Here is a 27,397-nt window from a genome sequence, read left to right as displayed (position 1 = left end):
CATTCGTAGATTCTGGAGGAATACAGTCGTCTTAATAAAATGGTATCTGTATTATTCACAGTAATAAAAATGATTATTTGTTGATAGTCTGTAAAAACGCAGTGATTACGTGATTAAATGAGAAAGCGAGTACCGCTTTCGTATTACATACCTCGCATTTCAGAGAGTATGAATAATTATATGAAGACACGGCCATTAATTTGAACTGAAAATAAATTCAGAAATAATATCATGTTATCGAATTACATCCTATTTGTCATAGCAATTACATGAGCGTGACGAACAAAGAATCCGTTGCGTTATCCATTTATTCCAAAAAATTAATTTTTGTGGTAATATTTAACAGAATTATATTTCTGATTAGCCGTGTGCCAACAGATATGGCAAGCGAATGTAAAATCAGTTCTTTCGCAAGTGAGTATATAAAGATTTCGGTTGTTGGGTTGTTTTGGGGAAGGAGACCAGACAGCGAGGTCATCGATCTCATCGGATTAGGGAAGGACGGGGAAGGAAGTCGGCCGTGCCCTTTGAAAGGAACCATCCCGGCATTTGCCTCGATCGAGTTAGGGAAATCACGGAAAACCTAAATCAGGATTGTCGGGCGCGGGATTGAACCGTCGTCCTCCCGATATAAAGATTTGACTATACGCTGCAGTTACCTATTTTTTTGCTTTTTTTTGTTTTTGGTAATCAGTCTACTGACTGGTTTGATGCGGCCCGCCACGAATTCCTTTCCTGTGCTAACCTCTTCATCCCAGAGTAGCACTTGCAACCTACGTCCTCAATTATTTGCTTGACGTATTCCAATCTCTGTCTTCCTCTACACTTCCTGCTCTCTAGAGCCCTCTGCAGTACCATGGATGTCATCCCTGATGTCTTAACAGATGTCCTACCATCATAGCCCTTCTCCTTGTCAGTGTCTTCCACATATTCCTTTTCTCTTCGATTCTGCACAGAACCTCCTCATTCCTCACCTTATCAGTCCACCTAATTTTCAACACTCGTCCTTATCACCACATCTGAAATGGTTCGATTCTCTTCTGTTCCGGTTTTCCCACAGTACATGTTTCACTACCATACAATGCTGTACTCCAGACGTACATCCTCAGAAATTTCTTCCTCAAATTAAGGCCGGTATTTGATATTAGTAGACTTCTCTTGGCCAGAAATGCCTTTTTTGCCATAGCGAGTCTGCTTTTGATGTCCTCCTTGCTCCGTCCGTCATTGGTTATTTTACTGCCTAGGTAGCAGAATTCCTTAACTTCATTGACTTCGTGACCATCAATCCTGATGTTAAGTTTCTCGCTGTTCTCATTTCTACTACTTCTCATTACCTTCGTCTTTCTCCGATTTACTCTCAAACCGTACTGTGTACTCATTAGACTGTTCATTCCGTTCAGCAGATCATTTAATTCTTCTTCACTTTCACTCAGGATAGCAATGTCATCAGCGAATCGTATCATTGATATCCTTTCACCTTGTATTTTAATTCCACTCCTGAAACTTTCTTTTATTTCCATCATTGCTTCCTCGATGTACAGATTGAAGAGTAGGGGCGAAAGGCTACAGCCTTGTCTTACCCCCTTCTTAATACGAGCACTTCGTTCTTGATCGTCCACTCTTATTATTCCCTCTTGGTTTTATATTGCCGAACGCTTTTTCCAGGTCGACAAATCCTATGATTTTACTTTAGCCTTGCTTCCATTATTAGCCGTAACCTCAGAATTGCCTCTCTCGTCCCTTTACTTTTCCTAAAGCCAAACTGATCGTCACCTAGCGCATTCTCAATTTTCTTTTCCATTCTTCTGTATATTATTCTTGTAAGCAGCTTCAATGCATGAGCTGTTAAGCTGATTCTGCGATAATTCTCGCACTTGTCAGCTCTTGCCGTCTTCGGAATTGTGTGGATGATGCTTTTCCGAAAGTCAGATGGTATATCGCCAGGCTCATATATTCTACACACCAACGTGAATAATCGTTTTGTTGCCACTTCCCCCAATGATTTTAGAAATTATGATGGAATGTTATCTATCCCTTCTGCCTTATTTGACCGTAAGTCCTCCAAAGCTCTTTTAAATTCCGATTCTAATACTTGATCCCCTATCTCTTCTAAATCGACTCCTGTTTCTTCTTCTCACACATCAGACAAATCTTCACCCTCATAGAGGCTTTCAATGTATTCTTTCCACCAATCTGCTCTCTCCTCTGCTCGTGGTCGTGCGGTAGCGTTCTCGCTTCCCACCCCCGGGTTCCCGGGTTCGATTCCCGGCGGGGTCAGGGATTTTCTCTGCCTCGTGATGACTGGTTGTTGTGTGATGTCCTTAGGTTAGGTTTAAGTAGTTCTAAGTTCTAGGGGACTGATGACCATAGATGTTAAGTCCCATAGTTCTCAGAGCCATTTGAACCATTTTTTTGCTCTCTCCTCTGCATTTAACAGTGGAATTCCCGTTGCACTCTTAATGTTACCACCGTTGCTTTTAATGTCACCAACGGTTGTTTTGACTTTCCTGTATGCTGAGTCTGTCCTTCCCACAATCATATCTTTTTCGATGTCTTCACATTTTTCCTGCAGCCATTTCGTCTTAGCTTCCCTGCACTTCCTATTTATTTCATTCCTCAGCGACTTGTATTTCTGTATTCCTGATTTTCCCGGAACATGTTTGTTCTTCCTCCTTTCATCAATCAACTGAAGTATTTCTTCTGTTACCCATGGTTTCTTCGCAGCTACCTTCTTTGTACCTATGTTTTCCTTCCCAACTTCTGTGATGGCCCTTTTTAGAGATGTCCATTCCTCTTCAACTGTACTGCCTACTGCGCTATTCCTTATTGCTGTATCTATAGCGTTAGAGAACTTCAAACGTATCTCGTCATTCCTTAGTACTTCCGTATCCCACTTCTTTGCGTATTGATTCTTCCTGACTAATGTCTTGAACTTCAGCCTACTCTTCGTCACTACTATATTGTGATCTGAGTCTATATCTGCTCCTGGGTACGCCTTACAACCCAGTATCTGATTTCGGAATCTCTGTCTGACCATGATGTAATCTAATTGAAATCTTCCCGTATCTCCCGGCCTTTTCCAAGTATACCTCCCCCTCTTGTGATTCTTGAACAGGGTATTCGCTATTACTAGCTGAAACTTGTTACAGAACTCAATTAGTCTTTCTCCTCTTTCATTCCTTGTCGCAAGCCCATATTCTCCTGTAAGCTTTTCTTCTACTCCTTCCCCTACAACTGCATTCCAGTCGTCCCCCTTTACATACTGCATTACCCTTTCAATATCCTCATACACTTTCTCTATCTGTTCATCTTGCGACGTCGGCATGTATACCTGAACTATCGTTGTCGGTGTTGGTCTGCTGTCGATTCTGATTAGAACAACCCGGTCACTGAACTGTTCACAGTAACACAACCTCTGCCCTACCTTCCTATTCATAACGAATCCTACACCTGTTATACCATTTTCTGCTGCTGTTGATATTACCCGATACTCATCTGACCAGAAATCCTAGTCTTCCTTCCACTTCACTTCACTGACCCCTACTATATCTAGATTGAGCCTTTGCATTTCCCTTTTCGGATTTTCTAGTTTCCCTACCACGTTCAAGCTTCTGACATTCCACGCCCCGACTCGTAGAACGTTATCCTTTCGTTGATTATTCAATCTTTTTCTCATGGTAACCTCCCCCTTGGCAGTCCCCTCCCGGAGATCCGAATAGGGGACTATTCCGGAATCTTTTGCCAATGGAGAGATCATCATGACACTTCTTCAAATACAGGCCACATGTCCTGTAGATACACGTTACGTGTCTTTAATGCAGTGGTTTCCATTGCCTTCTGCACCCTCATGTCGTTGATCATTGCTGATTCTTCCGCCTTTAGCGGCAATTTCCCACCCCTAGGACAAGATAGTGCCCTGAACCTCTATCCGCTCCTCCGCCCTCTTTGACAAGGCAGTTGGCAGAATGAGACTGACTTCTTCTTATGCCGGAAGTCTTCGGCCGCCAATGCTGATTATTTATCAAAATTTAGGCAGTGGCGGGGATCGAACCCGGGACCGGAGACGTTTTGATCATGAATCAAAGACTCTACCCCTAGACCATGGGTCTATAAGTAATACATTGAAGAGGTGAGTTTTAAACATGAATCGATGTGCTACTGACAACAACAAGGTATCTGGACGATTTCGGTCATTTTTATCTCAAAACGGCGAACGAAATTTTACCGCCCTCTCCTGTTGTTGGAACAAGATTTTTCGGTATGACAGTTAAGGCTCTGCGATGCGCAGCATTTGAACTGTCCGTGAGGAATAATCTTACGCACAATTTTAGTAAATTGAAGTTGTGGTGAAGGTCCCAGGCTGTAAAATTATGGCCCACTTAGAGTGTGTGGCTATTGGTGAGACCGAAAAGGTCTTTTGTGCGAAAACTGTGACTACTTTTTTTAATTACTTTACTTCACGTTTTCGCACTAGTAGTGATAATGAATTTTTTCTTGTAAAAAAGTAATTTATATTATTTAACTAATTTTGTACTCTCTACATGAAATCTGTGGTGTAAATAAGTTCTTTTTTCTTTCAATATACCTTTTAAAAGTTGACACTGGTTTCCTCAACCTATTCAATCATTTTTAGCTAAGTCGTCATTGTGTCCTACTCTCTCAGGCGCAATGGCCACTCGGGTGTTTCTCAGATTACTGTTTATTTAGGTGCTATCCTTTGGTCCAACGAGAATGAAAAATAAATCAGGAAGCATGGAGTATAGTTAGATTGTACAAGCGATGATTCTGAAGTTTCTACATCGATTGCAACTTCGGTAAAAAAAAATTGCCAAATCTTAGGTTGGCCTTTATGATCGCTCTTCGACTGCTAGAACTGTCTTTTGTGCATGGGCGGGGCGTGATAGTAACCGTTGTAATCGCCGGGAACAGTTACAGATAGATGCATTTTTTTACATTCTTGGTATAAACTTTTTCTATAACTCCATGAACTCCAGAACCAGCCAGTATTTAGATAACGTCAATATCTCACCCTTCTGTGGTTTCAATGGAGAAGTACCTGCAGCATCAAAACCAGTGAAATTAATTTTAACCGTGCTTCGGCGGGAAGATCGTTTTCGGCGTTAAAGAGAAACAAAACATTTTCGAAATATACAGTTGCGAAGCAGACTTTCTCACATTATTTTGTCATCCACTGGAATCGATTGCTGAAGTTCGTGAAACAGTGCCATTCCACGACTCTGTGACTGAAGTTTCCGACCAGAAGGATCGCGGAACTAACCTGAAATATAAATAAAATTGCGAGTAGAGAAACTTTTAATATCATCCTTATTCGTGGTGATACCATAAATGGTATCGCTCAGTAACCCTACTGTTAACGAGATTGGGCTTTGTACTTTAACAGATGTCATACGACATTGTTCAGTGTAATGTTAACACGTGACACGACGCAATAACGGATAATCGTAAACAATAAAATAATAATAAAAGTCAAAATAATAATAATAACAATACTGTTATTAATATTTGGATAATAGTAAACAATAGTAACAATGACAATAATAGCAATTACAACAATACTGTTCTTTCAAAAACATTTAAAAAGCGATTACAGTTACGAATTACTCACTAACCGCCACTACTTCTGTATGAGTCAGATCTGTTGTTGCAGATTACAAAGAAACATTTTATCAGTGACTGAAACGATGCCGACTGCCTTACAGATTCCCGGATCCTGAGATAGTTTATCAGTATTAATCGATAAGGTATCGAGTTGCGGTTGCCCCTGGAAAATACGCACGTTTGTTAGTGAAAAGTGTCTAGAAATGTCTCTTCTCTTGAACCACAGGCTCCTTCCTAGAGATAAATTTAATTACACGGTTAAGCTGTCAGAAATCAATTGATAAGCGGTACACTGCGCAGTACCCGTAAACTATGTTGGTGAGTAACAGTTTCATTTATCTTCTAAATGAGTCAGGAGGAACTTCAGATACACTCCAAGGCACAAACAACAACGCACTACGAAGGAATTATCTGAATGGTACGGAAATCGCTAGATGTGATGCACATGTACAGAAAAACAAATAATTACAATTTCAGAAAAATTGGATGATTTATTCAGGAGAAAGAGCTTTACAAACTGAGGAAGCCAGTAACTTGTTGGTCCGCTTCTGGCCCTCATGCAATCATTATTCGGCTTGGGATTGATTGATAGAGTTGTTGTTGTCCTCCTGAGGTATATTGTGCCAAATTCTGTCCAATTAACACGTTAGCTCGTCAGAATCTTAAGATCGTTGGAGAGCCCTGCTCATAATACATAATCCAAACGTTCTCATTCAGGGAGAGATTTGGTGACTTGCGGGCCAAGGTAGGATTTGGCAAGCAAGAAGACAAGCATAAAAGACTGTCGCCGTGTTCGTGCGGGCATTATCGTGCCTGAAATTTAAGCCCAGGATGTCTTGCCATTAAGGGCAACTAACGGGGCTTAGAATATCGTCGACGTACCTCTGTGCTATAAGGGTGGGGGAATGACACCCAAAGGTGTCCTGCTATGAAAAGAAGTGAGACCGTAGAGCATCACTCCTGGTTGCCGAGCCGTACGACTGGCGACAGTTAAGTTGGTAACCCACCATTGTCCGTGGCGCCTCCAGAGACGTCTTCGGTCTGAAATCTCTTTCACTAGAGTGCAATTTGTCTTCGCTGATGAGTCTTGCTTCGAACTGAGCCCCGGTCTGCATACGTCCTGGATAGTGTTGGGTTACCAACCTGGGTGTTGCCCGCCGTATGGTCCAACAATCAGAAGAGTTGGTCTGCGGTGTCATTTCTTTTCATAGCAGGACCTCTTTGGTTGTCATCTGCGTCACCCGTACAGTACAGAGGTACGTCGACGATTTTCTACGCCCCGTTTTGTCGATTTTAGGCCAAGACATCCTGGTGCTATATTTCAGCACGATAATGTCCGCCCGCACACGGCGAGAGTTTCCACCTCTTGTCTTCGTGCTTGTCAAACTCAATCTTGGCCAGCAACGTCGCCAGACCTTTCTCCAGTTGAGAACGTTTCGAACGTTATGGACAGGGAGCTCCAACCATCTCGGGATTTTGCCGATCTAAAGAGCCACTTGGACAGGATTTGGCACCGTATTCCTCAGGAGGACATCCAGAAACTCTCGTCAATCAATGCCAGTCTGAATAACTGCTTGCATAAAGGCCAGTGGGGGACCAACGCGTTATTGAACCGCTCGGTTTGTGAAGCTTTTTCTCTTGAACAAATCACCCAATTTTTCTGAAATTGTTATCATTTGTTGGTCTGTACATGCACATCACATCTGCCGATTTCCGTCCCATTCACATAATTCCTTCGTGGTGCGTCCTTTTTTTCTTAGAATGTGTTAAAAAGAAACCGTTTATCAGTGACGCAAAACATGCAAATGTAAGTATTGTTAGAGAAAAAATGAATTACAGAGAATAAACAAATAGTATAGTCGAGTTATGAAACAAAAACAGAACTGATTCATTAGAATTTCGTACATTATGCTTTACATGTAACGAAAATAAAGGAGACATTGCTGTGGACTTCCACACCACATTGTTTTTAAGAGGCATAGTCATAAGGTCTTATTTTTCATCTCGAAAAATGGTTAAATAATTTTTTGTTTGTTTTCAGGTACATGTCAGCAGTCTTGTCACAATTTCAAATTCCCGCTTTAAAGTATCAAAGAACGCCGTTAGAGGGGCCAAAATAAAGTGACTCAAACCACTAATAAAATGAAGTACGTCGACATTTCGTTTTCTACATTTACAGGGAAACAATGTAGCAATAATCAGTGCCACGTTGGTGGAAGTGCTGGCAACAATGGACGATCATGAAACACAATGGTCTGTTGGTGCAGATGTTTACAGAGAATCGAACAAGCCTGACGACGAAAAACGATGTGGTAGACCATCTCTCCGTATAGGACTGGGAATCACAAGAGATATGGTGACTGGTGTTGGAATAACTGTGCTTATCAGACGAGGTGATAGTGGAAAAAGTGAAAATTAACTATGGCTGCATTTTTAACACCTTGTACTACATTTTGAAAATGTCAACGGTCTTTTTGAAAGAAATTGCCGTCCTTTGAGTGTAATTTACTATCCATTTATTTCACACAATCAGGATTTCGGCTCTATGGCCATTCTCAAGCGCGAGTGCACGTTGAAATGTCACAAAATGACTGTCATGGCTACATGACATGTCGTCATATACATAATTACATACGGTCCAGTCATATTAATGTGTAACGTACGATAACCACACACAGAGACCGCAGGTGGCAGCACTAGCAGTGGAGAGTATATAGAGCGTGTCCAGCGTTCACAGAAAACAGTATAGTCGTTGTCGTACAGCGCAAACGGGGCGATTTATCTGACGTCCAAAAGGGCATGATTATTGGCTTGTGGGCTAAGTGTAGAAGCATTTTAGAAACGGCAAAATTTATAAACTGTCCGCGTGTCACCGTGGTTAAAGTACCGAGTGGTTATAATTAAACTTTCCCTATTTAACACGTTATAACACGGATACTGATTCAATTGAAACACTTTTAATGCGCTGCTAAGGTACATGATACCATTACATACTGGTACCACTATTACTACAAAAGGGGCTCAATATGGCGCCCATCAGTGTTCAGAAGAGCCTCAAAGCGCAGGATTGCATTCTGCACAGAAGAAGGAAATATCTCCGTACGTGTGCTGGCTACCTCTCTCGATATGCTGCGCTTCAGATCAGCACATGTGTGAATGTTCCTCTGGTAAACCCTACCCTTCTGGTAGGCCCACAACCAGAAATCACAGGGAGTGAGATCAGGTGATCGTGCCGGCCAAGCATTTGGAAACGATCGGCCGATAATTCGATCGTTTCCAAGCGTGTTTCGGAGAAGCAGGTGAACTTCATGAGCGATATGCGGTGGAGCTGCAACCTGCATGAAAAATGTTGAGTTCAATGCGTCTCTCTACCGTAGGGCCGGTATGACATGTTGGTGAAGCATATCGCAGTAACGCTGGCCAGTCAAACTGCATGTCTTTGGTCCTGTTCAAAAAATAATGGGCCAATGATGAACGCAGCCGTAAAACCACAGCATACGGTGACACGTTCACCATACAGAGGAACTTCATGCACAGTGACTGGAGGTGAAGATCCCCACACTTGGCAATTCTGTGTGTTCACCTCACTCATCAGAGAAAAATGAGCTTCGTCTACCCATAGAGAAGTCAATTTCAATCCTTGCAAGAAAGTGCAGAACGAAGTCAACACGTCGTTGTGCGTCCTGTGGTGCAAGCTGCTGTACGATATGTATCTTGTACAGATATCATTTGAGAATGGTTCGAAGCACCTTCCGTACAGTGGACCACAGGATGTTCAACTGTCGCTACACAGCACGCGCACTGCCTGACGGTCGGGGATTGCGCGCAGCGTTGTCTGCCATAGCAACAGCGAGGTCATCAACCACTTGTAGAGCAGCCGGTAGTCGGCCTCTTCCCTGAGCGACGCCTAGTTCTCCAGTTGATTCCAACTTCTTCATCATGCTCAGCACAGCAGACGGAGAAAGAGGACCCTTCCGTAATCCTTTAAGCTGGCGATATTCTCGAAGTAAAGCTGCAACATTACTGTTGTTTAGATAATAGAGCTTCACCAATAATGGCCAGCTCCTTTTGTCCAATCTCATCTTGACACATCAGCAAGTGCCCTCCGTCTGGTCAGGTGTGTGAGTCTATGAGTCATGAAGACTGATCACGGCACCTGGTGGCCGTAGTTGGAACTGGACGATGGCGCTGTGACGCATGGAAATCATGCACCTCATACTCTGGATATTAATGCTACCAAGTTTGGTACTCGTGTGGTAATTAGTTTTCGTGTTACAACGCATTAAACAGGGAAATTTAATTATAACCACACGGTATATGGTGTATGGCAAAATGGCGTTTCCAAAACTGGCTCCAAGGCAACTGTGGTGTGCCATGCACTGTCAGGGGTGACCGACGGCTGCGGAGTTGTGAACGGGCAACTGCTGAGCAACTGGCCACGCAGACGAACCAAGGGATTACCAACAGTGTCTCCCTGACGATCGTTCAGCGAACGTTGCTGCGTATTGTCCTCCGCAGCCGTCGACTGGTTCATGCAATCATGATGACTGCTGTTCATCAGTGACGAGGGCTGGAGTTTGCACGCCAGTACCGCAAACAGGACGCCCGCTGAGTGACGACAGGTGGCCTTTCCAGAGGAATCACGTTTTATGCTCCATCGGACAGATGGTCGTTGGCAGGCGTGCAACGCCTGAAAGCAAACAGGGAGGGAGTGTCATGGACTGGGGAATGATTTAGTGGCATTCCCTGGGTGATTTGTCATCCTGGAAAACGTGATGATCAACACAAGTATGTAATCTATCCTTGGGTACCATGTCTACACTTATACGCAGTTTGTTTTTCCTAGGAGGATGGCATCTACCAGCAGGACACCGTAACGTGTTACACAGCTCGCAGTGTGCGTGCTTGGTTCGAGAGCACCAGGATGGGTTTACCGTACTCCCACGGCCACCGACCGAGAATCTGCGGAACCTCCTCGATTGGGCTGTTCACTCCATGGATCCTCAACCGAGAGCTGAGCCATGTGGGGTAGCCGCTTAATTAGTGTGTAAGCCTAGGGACCGATGTCCTCAGCAGTTTGATCCCAAAGAACCTTACCACAAATTTCCAAAAATTTTGCTACTAGCGCAGCTGGTCAAGGCAGGCGTGGCTCGACATCCTTGTTGGTACGTTCCGCCATGACCACATTGATTCTTTTCCTGTACTCCCGTACTGCAAAAGGTGGTTATTCAGGATTCTGACAGGTGGTCACAGTAACGTGACTAGACAGTGTTATCTGGTCTTTCCAGCCAGTTGTCGTATAAGAAGATTTGAGTACAAATCAAAGACACATATCTGGAGTGATGAGTGCAGGTCACAGCAATACATTGGCTGTCAAAAACTCCATACACCTCATTGACGTTTATTTTCGGTGCCCAATGTCAGTTATGTTATGTGTCTTTGATATGTACTCAGACTAATTTATAAAACGAGTTAAACTGGGTGACGGAAGTCATGGCACAGAGATATTCACATGTACAGATGGCGTTAGTATCGCGTACACAAGGTATAATAAACTGGCAGGGCATTAGCGGAGCTGTCGTTTTTACTCAGGTGACTCATGTGAAAAGGTATCCTACGTGATTATGGTCGCACTACGGGAATTAGACTTTGAACCCGGATTGGTACTTGGAGATAGATGCAGGGGACATTCGATTTCGGTAATCGTTAGGGAATTCAATATTCCGCATCCCAACGTGTCGAGAATGTGCCGAGAATACCACATTTCAGACATTACCTCTCACCAAAGACAACCCAGTGCCCGACGGCCTTCACTTAACGACCAAGAGCAGCGGCGTTTGCTTAGAGTTGTCAGTACTAACAGACAAGCAATACTGCGTGATATAACTTAGAAATCACTGTGGGACATACGACGAACGTATGACCAGAAGGACCATGCTGCGAAATTTGACGTTAATGGGCTACGGCAGCAAACGACCGACGCGAGTGTCTTTACAGCACGACGGCGCTGCACTCATGGGCTCCTGACCATATCGGTTGGACAGTAGACGAATGGAGAACCTTACGTTGGTGAGAGCTGGTGGTAAGATTCGAGTGTGGTGCAAACTCCGCTAAGCCATGGACCCACATTGCCAACAAGGCACTGTGCAAGCTGGTGGTGGGCTGTGTTTACATGCAATGGACTGGTCCTCTGATCCAAATGAATCGATCATTGACGGGACGTGGTTATGTTCGGCTACTTGGAGACCATTTCCAGCCATTCATTGACTGCGTGTTCCCAAACAACGATGGAATTTTTATGGATAGCAATGCTCCGTTCACCGGGCCGCAGTTGTTCTCAGATTGTTTGAAGAACATTCGAGTAAATGGTTTGGCCACCCAGATCACCCGACGTGAATTCCTTCGAACATTTATGGAGCATGATATGGAGGTCAGTTAACACACAAAATCCTGCATCGGCAACAGTTTCGCAATGCTGTACGGCTATAGAAGCTGCATGTCTCAGTATTTCTGCAGGGGCCTTCCAACGGAGTCTATTTGTTGCAGTACGCCGCACAAAAGACGGTCCGACACAATATTATAAGGTATCCCACGACATTTGTCACCTTACTGTGTACTTTACTTCGACGCTGACATATCTTTCAGGCAGGTCGGACATTTGAGCTTGCTACAAAGCCTAAATCATGACTGTGTGAAATAAACTAATAGTAATTTACAGCCAAGTGGCGGAAATTTCTTTCAAGAAGTTCTAAATGATTGTTGTCCCCCATGGAGGAAAAATGACATGGGAGGGTCACAGCCCAGTTTGTTCCACGACTGCTCCCACCAGTTGAAAAACCGTTCAAACCGAGCAGGCAGCGGAAATGTCGCAGCAGTATCAAGCCGATCCAGATGGTTTGTTTGGCTGCCTACATTTTGCTTCACCCCCCAGTCTTCTCCTGAGATGAATGACTTGTTCCTGTTTCCTCTGATGAGAAAGAGGTAATTTTCGAGATCGAATTTCTCCTGAGTAACCAAACCGCAGGCTTCTACTATCAAATCATCCAACGTTGACAAAAAAAACGCGTCGTACTGAAGGATAAGTACGCAGAGAAGCACTCAGATCATTTAGTTTCATGTTCGCAGCATGAATTTTCCGAGATGGCAAACCTTACCACTGTTCCTCATGCTAGGCATGGTCCTTTCGTTCTTCGCCCGAGAAAAGGCTTACGGGTGGACCTACAGCTTGCTATGAAATACAAACCACACTACTATACATACAAAGAATCTGCCGGAAGTGACAGTAACTAGTCAATATTGTTCAGTTTTTTTCCACACCTACATTTAAAGTTCCTGGTCTTGCTTCATCCCATACACTGGTGCACCACTTGAATGAATGCCTTGGCCATAACCGCTAACATTGCCCATGAATTGATGCTAACATAGGACCCGTCATCAGGGCTTTTACTCTTGCACAACAAGGTAGGCAGTGGCCCCGTAGTCGTAGTATCATGGCTAGCCCCGGCTGATCAATCACAGGACTACGAGGTGCATTCAAGTTGTAAGGCCTCCGTTTTTTTTTTTCTCCGGTCTGGAAAGATATAGAAACGTGCGCATTGTTTTAAAATGAAGCCGCGTTCATTGTCAATACGTCCCAGAGATGGCAGCACCGTACGGCAGATGGAATTTTACCGCCAGCGGCGAGAATGAGAACTGTTTTAAATACTTAAATGGCGACGTTTTCCTTATTTGAACAGCGTGCAATCATTAGTTTTCTGAATTTGCGTGGTGTGAAACCAACTGAAATTCATCGACAGTTGAAGGAAACATGTGGTGATGGAGTTTGGATGTGTCGAAAGTGCGTTCGTGGGTGCGACAGTTTAATGAAGGAAGAACATTGTGTGACAACAAACTGAAACAACCTCGGGCTCGCACAAGCCGGTCTGACGACATGATCGAGAAAGTGGAGAGAATTGTTTTGGGGGATTACCGAATGACTGTTGAACAGATCGCCTCCAGAGTTGGCATTTCTGTGGGTTCTGTGCACACAATCCTGCATGACGACCTGAAAATGCGAAAAGTGTCATCCAGGTGGTTGCCACGAATGCTGACGGACGACCACATGGCTGCCCGTGTGGCATGTTGCCAAGCAATGTTGACGCGCTACGACAGCATGAATGGGACTTTCTTTTCGTCGGTTGTGACAATGGATGAGACGTGGATGCCATTTTTCAATCCAGAAACAAAGCGCCAGTCAGCTCAATGGAAGCACACAGATTCACCGCCACCAAAAAAATTTCGGGTAACCGCCAGCGCTGAAAAAATGATGGTGTCCATGTTCTGGGACAGCGAGGGCGTAATCCTTACCCATTGCGTTCCAAAGGGCACTACGGTAACAGGTGCATCCTACGAAAATGTTTTGAAGAACAAATTCCTTCCTGCACTGCAACAAAAACGTCCGGGAAGGGCTGCGCGTGTGCAGTTTCACTAAGACAACGCACCCGCACATCGAGCTAACGTTACGCAACAGTTTCTTCGTGATAACAACTTTGAAGTGATTCCTCATGCTCCCTACTCACCTGACCTGGCTCCTAGTGACTTTTGGCTTTTTCCAACAATGAAAGACACTCTCCGTGGCCGCACATTCACCAGCCGTGCTGCTATTGCCTCAGCGATTTTCCAGTGGTCAAAACAGACTCCTAAAGAAGCCTTCGCCGCTGCCATGGAATCATGGCGTCAGCGTTGTGAAAAATGTGTACGTCTGCAGGGCGATTACGTCGAGAAGTAACGCCAGTTTCATCGATTTCGGGTGAGTAGTTAATTAGAAAAAAAATCGGAGGCCTTAGAACTTGAATGCACCTCGTACTTGTCAACATAATGTTGTTTTCCTTCGTCGTACGACTTGATTGCACCACGCTGTTGCTAATGATCACGGCGTTGACAAAAATTTTTGACGTCAGTGGCCTCACAAGCACAGGCATCACTGACAATGCTGACTCAATGTCAAGACTGATGATGGCTCACCATTAACGTGGCCTCAGTTCGCTGACTTATGCGTCCTAAATGGCATAGAACACGTAATGACACTCCCTTCCCACTTACAATGTAATAGCGAAACTTAGGTTGATGCTCATTTTCAAGGCATACGTGCTTAAGGTGATACAAGTAACCACTTCAGAGGCCATCGTTACATTGCTTTTTCAGTATGTACAGCTGTGGAAATTAGGTTATCGGAATATGAAAGAAGCTGGAGACTGCCAAAAACAGATTCAATCTTTGTGGAAAGAGAGAGAGAGAGAGAGAGAGAGAGAGAGAGAAACACGCGATGCTATGTAAGAACACAGAGTTTCGAGGAGGTAAAATTGAATAAAACGTTATCGACAAGTTTTTAAAATGGCACGAGCAGTCACCAAGTACTCCGCAGCCATTCCCTAGTAAAACAGTGGACGAGATACATCCTGAAACTAGCTGTATCGTCACGAAAGCAAAGCCAACAGAACCAAACATTACCAGGATTGAGCACCCACTAAGCAATGACGAAAGCATGGTGGTCCATCTTGCTTACCAAGGGAAACGCAGCCGTAATTATGGAACACGCGGATTACAACACGAAGATCTGTGAGTTGCTGGATAAAGGCACTTACTGGGAGCTCCCGCGCGACCCATCATTGAGAATAATAAATGTTACATGTGAGCTTCTTAAGCGCTCATCGTTGGAAGAGGGTGTTGTCAGGTACCAAGACCACCTGCTGTTTATGTTCTACCTAAGACCCAGAAGAATGGGACACGCTTCCGCCTCATCGCAGTCATCATTGATTCACTGACATACAAACGGCCGAACTACTTAGTCAGCCTCCTAGCTCTGCATGTGGTTCACTGCGCACGTCATATTAAGAGATCATCCGATTTTATCGGCAGAATGAACCGCCTTTGTCTTGGTAACATTATGGTCAGTTTTGATTTGGTGGCACTGTTTACGAATGTGCGTATCAAAGACTCTTTGGACCTAGTATGCTAGTTCTTTGTAAGTGACATGGTGGAGTTATTTAGGAATACTCTTAAGTCATCTTACATTTCTGTACAACAGCCAGTATTAAGAGACTGAGGCGTAGAGCCTAGTATCGCATCTATGTCAGTCAGACAGTACGAGGCAGATGTCTCACCCAATGAGTCATGACTCCAGTGCGACAGATGTTCGCTCTGAACCAGCAGCAGTTTCAAGTCTTTTCGGCTGTCTATGCTGACATATGTAGGAATAACTATCTTTTGGAAACAAAAATGTATCTTGTGTGAATCTTATGTCTTATATTAAGTGTTGTTGATTTAATAAGTTTAGTTAGTAGTATCACTGAAGGTGTCAATGCCGAGTAATGTAATGAATGAATATTGTTATTTCAGTTTCCTCTCTTTGTACTGTTGCAACCCCCACGTTACTGAGTTGTGCATGCGGTCTTCATCAATTCGTCGTAATACAATGTCAAAACAACAAACTTTATTGGCATTCTTTTCTAGTAAAATACAGCATAATCATATTGGAGAAGACATATTAGACGAGCGTGAATTCATTGTAAGAAATGCTAGTGGATGTGATGGTGAAATGCTTTCTGAATCTTTAGTTACTCTTCCTTAGTCTTCGAACGTAATATTTTTGATCCATCCTTGAGTCTCCATCCTAAGCAGAGTGTTGAAACTTGTACTCTGACCGCTTTCGGGGTGGGGCTTTTTGTATATTGTGTGAGAAAATGATATCAAAGCTGTACAAAAAACAGGGATCGTGTTCATGTTTGCGTCTTTCACAAAATTTTAAAAAGTTAGTGGAAGCACGGGAAAAATACAAAAGCACGCCAAGTCAGAAAAGCTTGCAAAATCCGATGCACTTGAAAACTGGAAATTACGGGGATTAAAGGCGCCAATTCAATCGCAGATAATTAAAAAAATTAAATTGAAGAAGTGCTAAATCGCCAAGCGGTGTGTTCTTTAGTTCGAAGTGTGTATTTCCTTTGTTATATCCACACAACGAAATACGAACCTCTAATTCGTAAGGTAGTACTAAAAAATGCGCTAAATTTTAGAGTGAAAGGACCACATACGTTAGCATATACACCACTTCATAATTATTAAATTTAATTACTGACGTTTCAGACAGTCAAGATGAAGCAGTTCTCCATGGTAAATACTTTTCCTTAGTGGCAGACAATTCTACAAGTGTTTTTAACCAAAGTGAATTGTTTTTGCTACTCTGTTATGTTACACCGACTTCGTCTTCGAACAGTTTTTCTGTCTGGTTCAACTGAAGAGTATTACAGCTGAAACTTGATTTATAGCAACTGAAGGTGAATTTAAGAAATGAAAACTCTCTTGTAGCAAATCAATAACATGCTCTTTCGATGGTCTTGTAATGTAACCCTTATTTTCTAACCATATTTTTATTTACCTTATTTTCCAAACTTACGTTTTATTTGGCGTCTGCAGATATTAGTAGTATTGAGTAAGCTCAAACAGTACTGCAGAATAGAGATGGGGGATCCGCTCTTGAACTAATTCATAGAGTTCAATCTTTCAAAGGAGTGAACAATCAGTGATTCAGAAAAAAAGAACGGTAGCTCCAAACGTTTCCCAGGCAGAGAGAGAGAGAGAGAGAGAGAGAGAGAGAGAGAGAGAGACGGAGCATATCAGCAGCGCCTCTGCTGGTCAGAGCACAGTGCACGCCACACAACACAGCCAGCGCCGGCCTCTGCCCTGCTTCTACCTTGGCTGCCTGCATTGTGCAGTGCCCCATTGGATTTTGTGTTTCACATATGCCGGGCCGTCTCTGTGCGTCGTCTGCCGTGTGCACTGTGCAGTGTCTGGCGCAGCTTAACTTCGCATCGCACTCTGTCGGCGATCGTTTCAGTCGCACGTCCTGCCCTCTGGGCAGTTGATGCCAGCAACAGGACAGAGAGCCACCTAGCGGATAACATAGGAACTACTTGCAAAAACCTGCTCGCAAGGGAGCGGACGATTTGTCTCGGAGCGGGTGAGCTCCCCCCACCCTCGGAACTCGCCCGCTCAACGCTCTCCCCACCGTCTCGACTCTAGCCAGAGCGTCGAGCAAAGCGACTCTGGTGTCACTCTGGTCTCTGCGGTCTCAGCTCACACAGTAATACAGCTCGCGGCTCGACCTGCTCGACTCAGCGCCTCTGCATCGGAGTTTGTCCCCACTGGATATTGTTCTTCATAGTAATACCGCTATGTATATTACATTATTATGTTATGTATACATCAATTGTTTTTATTTTATTTTTATTTGTTTAAACTGATTAGATTAGGTTCCTGATGACTACTCTTACTATAGTATTTTTATTATGGACACTCGAATTTACGCTTTAATTACGAGCGAACCGATAAACGTATCGCAAAATGTGATACACCAATATTTTCCTTGTTTTATTCTGCGTAAGGCTATATGCAGCACTTTCGTTTTACAGTCAAATTTATATTTTTTTTTCTTATTCTGGTACGGATTTTGCGATTTTAGGCGTCTTCGAAAGGAAAAATATATGGCTTGCGATGTATTTGTATGAGGTTAATGAAATTTTAATACATTATAGCCAAATATATTGTTAATGTAAATCTCAAGTTACAACATTTTCCGATCACCCAAAAAACCACGCTAGTGCAAAATAAATCAATAATCAAAAACTTTGTCATATCGTAGAAATTTCAATAAACAATACAAAATTCTTACTCATTATCTATGTTACTTCAAAATAGGATCAAATAAGATCAAAATACAGGTATAGTACTGGAATAAACCAAGTTTAAAGGGCAATGTGCCTTTCATTTATTTTCTTTTGTAAATGAGTGGTGAGTCATGAAAAACAGCTAATTCATTTCAGGGAGTGAACAGTTCTGATCCAATCTCTGAAAAGAACAGTTTTGCCCATCTCTACTGCAGAAGGCATTAAGCGCGCGTTAAGATTTCAGTTCTCACGCTAGCTAAAGTAATCACTGACTCATCTGGCGCTGCCAATAGATTGTAGGGTGAGGTGAACTGACTAGCCGTAAAGGGACCCTCACATGCTCAAAACTTATTGCACAGTATCGGTATTGCACAATAAAACTGACCGTCTGAGAGCGGTATTGATGGTTTGCCCAGTATACTGAAGGGCACTGGACAACATTAAAAATATTGATGCTCAATCGACGTATTGCACAGTATGTCGTAATATGTAAGGGAGACGAGTAATAAACGGCTGATTCTGCCGAGAAATCGTGATGTGTGGAGATGCAAACTGATGAAGCGACGCCATATGAATATGAATACATCAGGAAAAGCAGATGACAGGAATCATCTATTGAAGTGCATTCGGAGGAGTAGTTTGATTACGTAATTAATATTTATTCATTAGTCAGCTGTAGAAACATTCGATAAATGTGTTTAAGTACAGGAAAATAGCACTGCAACTACTTACTTTTGTCGTTTCAGAAGCTTTAACTATTCATTACTGAAATACGTAACAGCACTACCTCCCGATCCTACACAATAATGTATCTTACTGTTTCCACTATCTTTTTCTGAGTAAACAAGGCGTAAGGAAGTTCACCAATTCGTTGAAAGATTCCTCGTTCATTCTTTAAAAAATTCGGATAGTCAACAGGCTCTGCTTCAAATTCTATTAGCATGTTAGTACGGCCGTGTCTAGAACGCCTTCCAAGCCACTTTTTCGCCCGTCATCGCTTCCTGTCGCTTTTCTTTTTGAAATATGTAGCGATTGCAGTCGTACTACATGTGAGTTCTACATCATCAAGCTCTAACGGTCATAAAAACTCCCTTACACCAGTGTTACTAAGCAAGAAATGGTTCAATTCAGTAACCAAACAAACAATGTTTAAGCTAACGAAGTTGTAAAACAGCTGTTTCACAGTTGTCAGTACGAGAAAATAAAAGAAAATTGAGGATGTGTTAGATGACGATCAGTTCGGATGTAGGAAAGGTAAAGGCATCAGAGAGGCAATTCTGACGTGGCGGTTGATAACGGACGCAAGACTTAAGAAAAGTCAAGACACGTTCATAGGATTTGTCGACCTGGAAAAATCGTTCCACAATGTCAAATGGTGTAAGATGTTCGAAATTCTGAGAAAAATAGGGGTAAGCTACAGGGTGAGACGCGTAATACACAATATGTACAAGAGCCTACACGGAATAATAAGAATGGACCACTAAGACCTAAATGCTTGGATTAAAAAGGTTATAGGACAGGGATGTAGTCTTTCGCCCCTACTGTTCAATCTGCACATCGAAGAAGCAATGATGGCAATAAAAGAAACGTTCAGAACGGAATTAAAAGTCAAGGTGAAAGGATATCAATGATACGATTCGCTGATGACATTGCTATCCTGAGTGAAAGTGAAGAAGAATTAAATGATCTGCTGAACGGAATGAACAGTCTAATGAGTACACAGTACGGTTTGAGAGTAAATCGGAGAAAGACGAAGGTAATGAGAAGTAGTAGAAATGAGAACAGCGAGAAACTTAACATCAGGATTGATGGTCACGAAGTCAATGAAGTTAAGGAATTCTGCTACCTAGGCAGTAAAATAACCAATGACGGACGGAGCAAGGAGGACATCAAAAGCAGACTCGCTATGGCAAAAAAGGCATTTCTGGCCAAGAGAAGTCTACTAATATCAAATACCGGCCTTAATTTGAGGAAGAAATTTCTGAGGATGTACGTCTGGAGTACAGCATTGTATGGTAGTGAAACATGGACTGTGGGAAAACCGGAACAGAAGAGAATCGAACCATTTCAGATGTGGTGATAAGGACGAGTGTTGAAAATTAGGTGGGCTGATAAGGTGAGGAATGAGGAGGTTCTGTGCAGAATCGAAGAGAAAAGGAATATGTGGAAGACACTGACAAGGAGAAGGGCTATGATGGTAGGACATCTGTTAAGACATCAGGGATGACATCCATGGTACTGCAGAGGGCTCTAGAGAGCAGGAAGTGTAGAGGAAGACAGAGATTGGAATACCTCCAGCAAATAATTGAGGACGTAGGTTGGAACTGCTATTCTCAGATGAAGAGGTTAGCGCTGGAAAGAAATTCGTGGCGGGCCGCATAACACTAGTCAGAAGATTGATGATTCAAAAAAAGATAAAAAAGTGCGAGATATCGAAGGCGCGCCATACTCGCCAGCCACCAAGAGGGTGACTTTCCAGCGAGTTCTGTCGTAAAAGTGATATATTGTTTCATTATTAGCAGTTTACGGCGTTTTTTCGAATAAACACATCACAATGGTACCGACAGATAATTTTCAAGTAATATAGTTACCCGCGTTGTCAGTTAGAAATACACGGCATAGAACTGTATTTTCTGGAGAATATCATCGCGCTACTACAGCTTCTGCGAGGGACATCAACCACGAGAGCTTAACGGCAAAAGAGGGAGGAGGAAATCCTACACTACTCAATAAAATAATTCAAGGATGGATTATCTTAATCTCTGAAAATCTCGGATGAAAATGCAGGCCAACCAAACTGTACGCCTCTTATAACCTCTTTCTACGGACTCACTAGCGAGACTGGTGACATACTTCTGTTCAGGACGTTTAGCAAAGTGAGGGGATCTCGCATGCTGCTGTGCGTCCGTCGCTGGGGTCCGTGCTTGGTTATCAGAGAAATGTTTTGTCAGTTGCTGCCACCAACTGTAGGAATAAACAAACTATAATAAAAAGCACTTTACTTATTGTTAAGGACATTTATAGAGCTTTTCACCCTGTTTCGAAACGAGAAAACGTTTTCATGAAATTTAATGTGCTTTGGAAGAATGTGTTTTAAAAATACCCGAAGCTGTTGACATCCGCTGGTTCAGTACCTACTGCACAGTGCATGGAATATTCCTATGCTAGAAGTCCATTATGATAGCAATTGAACACAACACAAGGACTGTGCGGGTTTGGCAGGAGCAATCTTGTTAGAAATTGTGAGCTACAATTTCGTTGCAGTTTTAGTGATTTTCGACGATACGTTAAATGCCGTCTCAAACTGAAGTAAAGTTTCGAAAAAACGATCATTCAGAATTTCGCAACTCCGTATACTTGTTACTGGAACTCAATGACATTTAAGACACGTCGACTGGTTTTGCGATTGCGACGGAAATAGTGTAGAAAATGAAACATTAAATAAAATTAAAACATTTAAATGAGAGGGCTGTGAAATTGATACAATAAGTGCATACTTCGAACTTGCATGACGTTAGGACTTAAAAACGTTGACGATGTTATTGTAGGCTTGCGTTCGTTTAAGTATGCTGCGCGTAGTATATCAGATGACGTTGCTTCTTTTATATTAAGGACAAATATCGGCTATGTAGCACTGAGAACACTCGCTGAATTTGTGCCGTGCATTTCCGTTTCCGTTTCCAGCGTAGAAAGTCCATTCAATACATTGAATAGGGTGATGACAAAATTAAGAAACAGGATAAGTCGGGATACGCTTCAAGTTTGTGTGAAGGTGTCAACAGATGGGGGCGAGGAACCCACAGAAACTTTCATCAACAGATATGCTCCAAAAGAGCTTCGATGCATCATTTACAGTATATGTTAGTTATTGCACGCAAAATTGTTTTATTGAATTTTATTAAGATAATTAATTTTTTTCATCGACTAAACTTACACAACCGTTTCTCGCTCTTACTCTGATTAGTCAACTTCTGCTCCTCACTGATTCGTTCTGTACTGCATTGCTGGTACAGTTGCTATGTTAATTACCTGTTTCACGATTGCCGCTACTCTGACGGTTTATTTTGGTGCAGTTCACTCGCAATGGCCAGGGTCCTTGTTTATGCTACTTTTTTTATACTCTTTTTACGGCAATTTTACGCATGACTACGTGTAACAGGTTTTCTGTTTGACCGCCTTACGCCAGTGGCTGGACACTGTCCTCAAGCATGTCAACTACTGCTTGCCAATAGTGGAAAGTGAACAGTACTTACCGGCTAAGGCGGAAATGTTGCCATTTCAGAAAATCTGTATGTCTTCTCAAGGAAAGTAGCTTATTTTTTGCTTATGTTTGTATTGACCAACAAGGACCATGCAACAACTATATTTCCTCTGCTTTCTTTGTTGTTGCTTCTATTTTTGCAGTACTCCGTCATCTTCTTCCCATGTTTCTTTTTCATAGAGGAAAAGCCTTCTGGATTTATTCTTAAAACGGTTTCTGTCTGTTATTTCTGATTCTGTGATGTTTCTTCCCAGTTCTTTTTTATTTCTGTAATCGATTTCTTTTTCCTACAGTACAAGCATATTCGTTTCGTTACGCTATCTCATTCAGTCGGTAGAGGTGTTGGTAGAAGTTTCGACGTTTTGTCATTACTTTTGGTATTTTTTTTTCTATATTTCGTATCTTTCCTCTTTGCTTCTCACTTTCCAGCCATCTGTAGTTCCATTGCATCGATTATTATTCTAATAATCGGTCTTTCAAGTACCTCTATTCTGTCCATCGTTCAACATTCTCACGCATATAAATATTTTGGTCTTACCACTGTCGGGTAGTGTAGTAGTTTTGTTTTTCTAGATATTCCTTTCTTGTTGACACATGTTTTTGTCAAGTCATATGCTCTTTCTATTCTATTAACTCTTACATTTATTGCAAATTTTTCTAGTCCATTCTGCAGTGCAGTTTCTCCATGATATTTAAATTAATTACCACACTCTATTTTACCTATTTGTGTTTCTGTGTACTTTGGTGTTTTTATATTTATCTTGGATTTTTTATCAGCTGAGGTTCTGAGTTCAGTTTTTTTCGCTATTTTTTCCAGAAGATCTATCTGAGTAACTGCCCCCGTCAGATTTTCTGAAACTAACGCAAATTCCCCTGCGAAAGCCACGCGTTTTATCTTGATTCCATTCGTTTTCCTTCCCGGAATTATTAGTTCTATTTTGCGATTTTTTATCTCCAGATTCCTGAGCTTTTTTTTCACAACACAGCTCAACAGTAACGGTAAGCAGCCGTCCCCTTGTCTAACAACAGTTTTTACTTCAAATGGCAGAGATATTTTCCCCATAAATGTAACTATAGATGTATTTGTTACAGTTTCACGAATTATGTTTGCTAATTTTTCATTAACTATTACTGTTATTATTAATAATATCATTACTATTTCCTTCCGCTCATGCATATTGTTGTGTTGGCTCAACGTGGATCCCGGAGGTCCTAATACTGCCAGGTGAAATATACATATAACCAAACAAACTCTTGCGTGTAGAAAATCGCTGTTGTCATGCTTCATCTCGTCATATACGTGCTAATTGTGGAACTTCTCTGAAGGTTTCCACAGGATAGGTGAGGAAAGCAACGGAAGCAGTTGCTGATGATCAAACACAGTGTCGCAGGGAAAGAAGCGATGTGAGAGCAACAAGCTCCGCCTACCTCATGCGCTGCTGGTACCACATGCGTGCTACGGGATTTCGCACCTAGTATCGGTATAAAAATAAAAGACATACGTGGAGTAACGAACACAAATGTTTCGTGAAAGTCCTTTATTGAACTGTTTGCTTTCAGTTACGGCATTTTACTTTACAGATTAAATATTAATTCTCAAAAAATGCACTCGACCATGTTGTTAGTTATATCCCTAGCTTCATTCCGTTTTTGGTGTTCCAAAAAAAGCGTTATAAGATTTTAATGTTCTCAAAACACGTATATGAACGGTTTCTCACATAGGATCAGCAGCACTGCCGGGTTGTTAGCTGACAAGTCCGTTGTCTACAAGAAAGCATCGTATCCGGCAGTACTTCCTATTAGTTTATTAAATGGCAGCTCTATTGACATATGGCTGAATGCAATATATCGCCTATAACATAGAGAAAGAACCTTCCAGTACTTCATTATAAGATCAGTGGTAATTTTTTGGAGCCTGTTACATTGTATAGGTACCTAGGGTAATAGTGAGAAGCTCAGACATAAACTGTAGTTTGGCAACAATAAAAATGATTTTCTGAAATGAGATAATTTATTAATAGCGAAGATAGATTTGACTGTAAGGAATTCTGTTTTCAAAGTATTTGTCTGAAGAATGGCCTTATACAGAAGTGGGTGGCAGACGACAAATTTGACAGACAAGAAGGGAACAGAAGCTTTTGAAATCTGGCGCTGCAAAAACAATGCTGAACACGGATCACGTAACTAATAAACAGGTACCATACTTAATTCACTTGTTGAAAAACTGTTTTGTGGCACAACCTGAATAAAAGAATGGATCAGTTGGTAGGACACATCCTTAGGCATCAAGAAATCCTAATTTTGTAAGGAGGGTAATGTGGGGAGGGGGTGGAGTAAAATTGTAAACAGAAAGACAAAGAATTGAATGAAGTAAGTAGGTTTAAAATGGATGCAGGGTGCAGTAGTTATGCAGATATGGAAGGGTACGTAAAGTGCAGCGTGGAGGATAAAAATCGTAGAGGGAGACCAAGAGATCAATACACTAAGCAGATTCAGAAGGATGTAGGTTGCAGTAGGTACTGGGAGATGAAGAAGCTTGCACAGGATAGAGTAGCATGGAGAGCTGCATCAAACCAGTCTCAGGACTGAAGACCACAACAACAACAACAACAACAACACAACGTAAAGTGCACAAAGACAGGGTTTGACTGTGCTCACAACAAGGCGGAAAGCGTATTAAACACCGATTACAGTAAACCGAAACAGAAAAATGTAATTTTTCTAATAATTTGTTTAAGGGGTATTACAATTGCGAAAAACTCTGGTTCAAACTTAAGTGTGTGAACAAAATTTATCTCTGATTGCAACATTAAACAGTACATCCATTATCATATAAACTTTCATTTTCTTCTCGTAAATGTTATTCAAATCCTCAGCTCTAGGATCAGGTTGTGATGTCATTGAAACTGAGCAAAATACAGAAAAGTAACATTTCAGACAAAAAAAGATGTTCAGTGTACGAATCTTTTCAACAGCACTAAGTTTTTCCCAAGTCTGCTATTGAAATTAACGTTGAGTTCATTTTCTCGGTAGATCTGAAGCATTTTTATATGTAGAAGCTGATTCTAACAAGCACTCTCCGAGGAGTCATTGGTAACTCCCACGAGATGCTCAGAACCGCTTCATCACACAAGTCTGAAACAGTCAAGTAGTACTGTACCTGAAGAAGAGAACCTGTGGCGTAGCGCTGTCACACCAAGATGTCACGCAGGCTGCTGAATCACCACAGAGCACACAAGAGATTCTGCGACACTGTGTTCCTCGATGGCGTGGAGGAGTGACTACAGAGCACTCTAGTGAGAGGACAGCGCATCTTGCAATCTCCGCCAGATGGTACTGCCATTGCATCGCTGCCAAAGAGTTGTAAATCTGTTCTTTATACGATTGTAAAATTGACGTACGAATGACTCACTTTCTGTAAGTGCAAATTGACAGTCTTTGTAATTACAAACAATGGTGGAAACAATCTTACTGGGAAGAAAGTGCTGACGAAGATATGCGGGTAGAAATCGCCACTGTGCTAAAATTAGCGCGTTCTGGAAATCTATGTATAGCGGCGGAAACTAAACTGACCTCCGAAGGGCATGCCTCGTGACGTTGTCGGTGCATCGAGCGCAAGACAACTTCCTTACATCTGAAATCACTAACATGGTAAGCAGCTGAGTACAAAGTGAGAGCTGTGTAAATGATAATTCAAAACTGTTGTTGTTGCTGCATCTGAGAGTTGGTCTTACAAATTAAATATCGCTTAAGAGGAGAGCGCATTTGTGGATGTTGAAGTAATTTTACCTCTGTTTCAGCATTTAATAAATACCGAAACATGTTTCCAAAATAACAACTACAAATTTATATGAAGTTGAAAAAAGTAAACGGCTGGATATTTTAGGTAACTGGAGATTTATGCAGCGAAACGGAAGGAAGTGGACAACCTCCTCAATGAGCGGAGTGTTTGTAACAATGCATATTTTAATGTTTAGACGATGTATTCATTTGAGGGGTCCCGTGCGTCCTCCATGTGTGTTCCAGCTCATTATGGAGCCTTCCTGCTGCAATTTGCCATCCGGGCACAATCTTCTGCCCAGCTGACGTTGACACGTCACAGTCGGAAGAGGACTGCCAACTGAATGCCGGTCCTGTCTTTCGGTCCGTGTCGTCTCTTCTGAACGTACGAACAGTGGCATAAACATCTAGCAGCCCGAATTGGAGCGCCATCAGCCGCCGGAAATGTCTATCATAACAACTGCCTTGCTGTTATTTTTGTTAGATTAATCATCAACTTACTATTTCAACAGTTTGTACTGTATTTTCATGTTTTACGAATAACTAACTGAAGATTTAACGTAAATTTGAAGTGTTCTATGGTTTAAACATTTAAAGATTTGTCGTACACAGGATGCGCGCATCTAGTACAGAGAGTAGGGAAAGAAAAGTATACTTATCTGTATTAGGTTGGTTCATAAGTTCATAGCGTTTTTCCATAAGTTTAATAAACACAACAGAGACTTTAGTCATCAATAATACATTCTCTCCTTCGATATTTACAGCAGTGTGCCAACTCTGGGGTAACTTTTCGATTTCCTGACTGTAGAAATCACGTGGTTTTGAAGTGAAGAACTAGTCGAGCCATGTTCGGAGCCTTTTTTCTTCCGGAAAGGAAGTTCGTTGACGGTTGTTCGGTAGATGGAGAAGGTGAAAATCTGAGCGCGCAAGATCAGGTGAATCAGGTGGGTACAGATTGACTTCTCAACATAACTCCCGTATAGTGCTTTTTGTCAGTCTAGAACAATGCGGGCGGGCGTTGTCCGCATGCAGTCAT

The 27,397-nt window shown here is 42.2% G+C and overlaps 1 protein-coding gene across 1 annotated transcript in view; it reads right to left on the bottom strand.

Annotated features, from left to right (window-relative positions):
• The window catches only part of LOC126237458 (farnesol dehydrogenase-like), a 115,991-nt gene extending 90,132 nt beyond the window's left edge, over window positions 1-25,859 (bottom strand). Inside the window, exon 1 of the mRNA XM_049947595.1 lies at window positions 25,742-25,859. The gene's annotated coding sequence lies outside the window, so the exon portion shown is untranslated. The remainder of the gene's footprint in view (window positions 1-25,741) is intronic.
• Window positions 25,860-27,397: the final 1,538 nt, after the last annotated feature.

Source organism: Schistocerca nitens, chromosome 2, assembly GCF_023898315.1.
Source record: "Schistocerca nitens isolate TAMUIC-IGC-003100 chromosome 2, iqSchNite1.1, whole genome shotgun sequence".
Taxonomy (NCBI): domain Eukaryota; kingdom Metazoa; phylum Arthropoda; class Insecta; order Orthoptera; family Acrididae; genus Schistocerca; species Schistocerca nitens.
The sequence above is the reverse complement of the archived record's forward strand: the minus strand, read 5'-3'. Positions and strand labels throughout refer to the sequence as shown.